The sequence below is a fragment of the Semicossyphus pulcher genome, unplaced genomic scaffold (assembly GCF_022749685.1).
Source record: "Semicossyphus pulcher isolate SPU_LCO1_2020_fin unplaced genomic scaffold, fSemPul1.0.p SCAF_4, whole genome shotgun sequence".
NCBI classification, from domain to species: domain Eukaryota; kingdom Metazoa; phylum Chordata; class Actinopteri; order Labriformes; family Labridae; genus Semicossyphus; species Semicossyphus pulcher.
The window spans coordinates 26,689,763-26,695,762 of record NW_027211715.1 but is presented as its reverse complement, the minus strand read 5'-3'; positions in this window follow the sequence as shown (position 1 = coordinate 26,695,762).

Below are 6,000 nucleotides of genomic sequence, written 5' to 3'. Positions count from 1 at the left end.
TGCGACATGAAAGCAATAAAATTCATATTAACAATGAGTCAAATGACGCTAATCTCGGCTTTATAACTCTCACTGCTAAAGAAAACACACTTGACACCAGCTGCTCTGCACCAAGCTGCAGACACACACAGTTAATGACCACAAACAGAGCAAAACGAGAGTAAATATTGAGCTTGCCACGTCAATGACAACACATGACTAAACGAGTGATAAAAAAGCTGTTTCTGTGAGCTAAATAAGCTACGGTTTGTCATGAAACAAGTTTTTCAGGTTTACATACAGTAAAACACGGGACAAAAACTATTAACTGAACAGTTAAGGGTCCCTAGCTTTGAGAAAGAGCAAGCACCAAACTGAGCAAGACTGTGAAACTCCCCAATTTCTACCTTGAATGCAAAACTGGACTATTTGTAATCACGCACCCAAAATAACTAAGACACTAAGAGATATTGTGCTTTAGAGGAAACAAACATGGCGGACGACGGGGAGGAAGAATCGGCTATGATAGTTTTCGGACTACAAAAGAAAAAACTATGGATGAAGTCGTGGAGACGGCGTGAACATGGCTGCGATTGTTGTGCTTCCTTCTTCAGTCAGCTTGCTTCCCAATTGGCTAGCATTTCGTTCCACGTGACAATCCACAGAGTGCGTGCTCGGCTGTCCTCAGGGTCCCCACAAACACAACAGGATATCGGATCATAAATATTGAACATGCTTAATATTTACGATTTAAAATCTGTGCGGCCGTGACGTTCTTCCGAGCAGATCAGAGGCAGTAAAATCTGAACAAAGCTCACACCACAGGAACATCTGGCAAGATAGTCCTTAGAACCATCAAAAATCATGACTTTATGTCATAAGGGTGGAATCGGGCCGGGTCGATTATCTTGTAGTGTGTATACCCCACATAACATTGGCACAACACCAGTGGGTGGAGCTTGGACTTAGTTGTGCCCATTTCACAAAATCTTATGGGACTGTTTTTGTCCAGTTGGCGTCTATCAAATCACAGAAGGGCAGACGTCAGCAGGTTTTATTCTTCTCTGGCTGACGGATCCAAACCATCGGTCTGTTTTATTTTAGAGATATCTCCTGCATGAAGCAGAACTGTTCAGAAATGCAGGGTCAGCTTGTACTTTAGCAGGCGTAGCGTTGGAGGATACGTGACACAGCTCTGCTCTGGAAAAGACATCACACTCAAACTTTGTCAGCACACTGTACTGCCGTAAACACCAGTTTCAAAGATGGCTGCTCTGACCCTCACACTCTCCGCTCCGTTTTTGGCTTCCACACCCACTGCCCAAAAGTCGTCGCCCGGTAACGCCCCAAACACAGCGAAATAAGAAAATATAGGCAGGGCTCTATAGACACAGTTCTAGTGTGTCATAAGTAATGAGTAAGATTTTCAATGAGTCTCAACATGTTTTTCAGGTAGATGTCATTAATCAAACTCATCCTGCTTTTGATAAGCATGTCTTCCTACTTAGTGGTTTTGTCTTTCAAATTACATAGGTAGTAGCTCTTGGGGATCAGACAAACATGTTTTGTTTTTTGCTCAACAGGCGTCAGTCTGAGCACTCCAGAATCAACAATAGTCTGAGGCATAATGCCAGTGTAAATAGGAATGTCAAGAGTATAGAAAAAGGAGAAAATACAGCAAACACTGTTCTGATTGACGTGTTAGGTAAAACAAACGCCAATGCAATGCCAGAAAGGGAACGATCAGTGTTGCACTTGTGTGCATTAAACTGTGAGTGGTGAAATGACTACATGATAAGTTTTGTCATTTAATTCTGTCAAAGAAATTGACAACCTCCGATCCTCATATACGTCCTGTAGAAAGACAGTCGAGCCACTCGCTCTGCATACTTTGGCCTTTTCCTTAAAAGCAGTCGTCTCAGAGGAAAACGAGCACCAGGAGGATGACCTACTTTGAGTTTTCAGACATCAGCAGACTGTGCGAGCAGTGCATATCCACTTCTCTGTAGAGATAATAAATGACATAACTTCTACTGTCAGAAAAAGCTTCCTATAAGGTTTTTCTTCACTCTGTTTGCTGTAGTTCTTCTACATCCAATCTAGAAACAGAACTTAAACTGCAAAACATAGTCCCAAAAATGAGTTTAAAAGAATGGTAAAATCTATTGTGACCAGACTGTCTGTGTGTAAATGTTTGATCGAATCATTTGTAATGTGAATCTCTGTGCTTTTATGTTGATACGTTTTAATAGTTGGAACCTTGTTGCTGCTCTTCTTGGCCAGGTCTCCCTTGTAAAAGAGATCTTTGATCTCAGAGGGACAAATCTGGTTAAATAAAGGCTAAATTAAAAAACATTTTGTACAATCAAGAAAATATATTAAAGACACAGACACATTTTTGGAAACACACTTATTGGCTCATACACTTATATGTATTTTAAGGCTAGCTGTAGCCCCCGGTTTTACATTCTCTATGCTAAGCTAAGCTTCCTAGCTGCAGTCTTTAGATTCATATTAAGCATACAGAAATTCATAGCCTTGAAGCAGGCTGCACGGTGGTGCAGTGGTTAGCGCTGTCGCTGTCAAGTTTACATGTTCTCCCCGTGCATGCGTGGGTAATATTGGCCGTAGGTGTGAATGTGAGCGTAAAAGGTCATCTGTCAGGGTGTACCCCGCGTCTCGCCCTATGACAGAGCTGATATGGGCCCCAGCGACCCTGAACGGGATAAGCGGTTTAGATGATGGATGGATGATCTTCTAGCACTCCTCAAGAAAATGAGTAAACACATTTCTTTAAAGTGTCGACTGTCCCATGTAATACACACACACACACACACACACACACACACACACACACACACACACACACACACACACACACACACTATTAAAACCAGAGCCCATGACTCCTGAGGTAATTCGCGCAGAGCATGCCCCGTACCAGCAGCTCTTCAGATCTTATTTCCTCTCCTTTTACATAACAGCACTAAAGTGACAGACAGATATGACATTCACAGCCTATTATGTGAAATCCATCCTGCAGTGATCACAGAGATTTCATTTGCATGTAAATCAGGCTGCTGGCAGGGGAATCACAGTGCAGCAGAATTATGTCCGCATTTCAAATAAAAAGATTACGTCGCCCCCTTTGGTGACATCACCCCATCCAGGCTGCAAGCATGACATCACCCTCTTGGTCACCTTCGAGGATTTTTTCTCTCATGTGCGGAACCTGATTAATTATTTATGAAGGGCTTCCCTGTGCGAGGTGCAGCGACGTCTTCACACTGCAGGCTGTTTGCTACAAAGAGTCAGCTCATGATTTAAAAACCGTGTAAAGAGCTGAACTCATGCTGCAGTGATGATACTGTAGCTCTGCTGTCTTATTACCCCCTGGGCAATGATGACATGGGAATAATGACACTGAATGATGTCATGTTGTTAAAACACTTCAATGTTCTAACAGTGACAGGACCTGATTAAAATGGTATTTTTAAATACATTTCTTGGTGGACCGCCTAAGTGAAATTTGTTTAGAAAGAATCTCCTGACACCCCTTTTTTCCACAGTATTGTAGTTACTACGCTCTTGCTGTGTCTGTAATCTCCAATGTGTCTGCCAATTAAAATAAACAAAGCAAGAAGAAAATAAAGGAATTTCCCGCTCTAGGGCTGGTAGCAATTCAAGACTGTAATGTATCTGATTGAACAAGAGATCACATCACATATTGTTACCAGATTTTATTTATTTTATTCACTTTTTTGTTCCTTTTTGCAACATGCAAAATTCTTCATGAGGATAACATACCATGAGGATGATGTCATTTTTGCACACCGGTTGGGATGATATCACTGGAGGGAATGATGTCATCCCCTCATTTGAAATGCATGCAGTAGGCGGGGCTGTGATTCCCCTGCTCACGCTCTCCTACACATCCCTGTCTGATCAGTGAAGCATACATTTTATTTAGCAACCGTTTTATAATCTGTATAGAAGGCTGTGATTTTCTTATTTGTATGTATCACTGTGATGCTGTGCTGCTGTGGAATGGGAAGTATTTCCGGAGGCAGGAATACAGGGCAGGAAGGAAGGTGCTTTGGGTTCATGGCTACAAGAAGTCCCCTCATAAGCGATTAGCTTTGGCAGCATGTTAGTTTATTCAAGTCTTCAGCCAGAATTCGAAGTATGTAGACTTTATGAGTAATGTGGACAGTAAGTTTGAATAAGACCGCTTGTTTTTCCTATATTAGAAATTCCAAAGTCCGTCCAGTGTGGCTTTTCTTGCGAATAGATGATCCTTCTGTTATGCCAGTCTCTTTATTATTTCAACATATTTGCTGGAAATCAGCTGACAATTACTGCAAACAAAAGTCCTCTGATAATAACTTTACTGTAATTGAACTTGGCAAAAACAACTAAAGAGAAATGTCAGACCAGAAAAAAAACCATCACTCTGGCCTGCTGTCGTTGCTACACTCTGCTCCTCTGAAGGGATTTTGGATGTGAATGAAACCAGATGCTGCGGATCCCCGGCAGCCACTGCAGCGTTCAGTGACGGAGCAATGCCAGGCTGCTGACTATAATGACCAAATCTGTCTCAATAAAAGCAGTGGGCTGATAAATCGAAGTGATGTGCCTCCATCGTGACGCACATCAAGGAAATCCATTCGCAAAAGAATCTCCTCCTCCTTCACTTAAGCAAATTTATGCAAGCACACGATGACGCATCCTTTCTACGTCATAAAGTTTGATGGTGACTGCAGGCATCTCATTCTGCTGCTCGCACACAGACGAAAGCCTTCACTACTTTATGTGGGCGGGAGACGGATTGCATTCATTACCTGGATGCTTTTCCCTGCTGCGGGCCTAACCTTGCCTTAACCTCTGCTTGGGCATAGTTTCAACCTGGGCAGCCTCATAGGTTAGCACTGTTAGCACCAAGCAAGGAGGTTTGGTTACAGATATGGGGGCCAGCTGTGGTCCCCTGTGTTGTAATGTTTTCATAAAGTCTGCATGGGTTTTGGATGCTGCTCTGGTTTCCTCTGAAAGACCACAGACATGCATGATAGATGAATCAGACACTGTAAATTGAACAGAGGTGGGAATGTGAGTGAAAACCAGTGGTTCTCAAGCTTCATCTATCAGACGTTAATAATTTGGTCTCACATGCTCTGGTGTTCAGAAAAATTAGGGTGTGGGCCATGCACTGCTCCGGGCATGGTGGAGTGTGTTGGCTGTAGAGTTTTGACATAAACTTACAAAGTCCTGAAGGCTTGTTTAAAGGCACTTTGGGATTTGCTCTGTGGATTTGAGAAATGCTTGGAAACCAGGCAGCAGTAGAGTAATAGGTTATGTTTTGTTAAAAGTTTTGGTTAACATTGAAGTAAAAAATATAGCCACACGGATGCCAGGACACAAAAATCATCCACTATTCATCCTCTGTGTGGCGTTCCCTTCATAGTTAACAGTTAACAGAGACATACTTTCCATTCAAATAACAGCTTATTGACTTGACTGTCTGCTTGCAATTGGAAAATTAGGTTGACTTGGTGGTGTGGCCAAAGATCCACATCTGGATGGAGACTTTTTTCCAGGACTGAGATCCTGAAACCACTAGAATGTTTTGCATGTCTGTTTGTCCCCCATTCCCTACAGTATACTGACTCCTGTTCCAATTGATTACAAGAGGTGTTGACAACAATCAGCTTGATGTAATACCAATAATTTTAAGGTGAAGTAAAAAGCTTGTACTCATTTTCTAAATGTAAGAAGCTCTTAAGGAACATGAAAAATGTTCACTGAACAAATCTGTTAGGTACAGAAGGGAATCCTGAAAAGTAGTTCTATGTGCCGGAACCTGAATCCATTATTTAGGAAAGTAGTGCGTTGGAAACAGATCATTCTTGTACCAAAAGTTTTATTTGAGGGGGAAAATCGACTCTATGAGTGTCTGTAAGTAAGCCACTGTGTTTCTTAATCCTAAATAGTAAAACAACTGCAACAGATTAATGTTCACAGCTG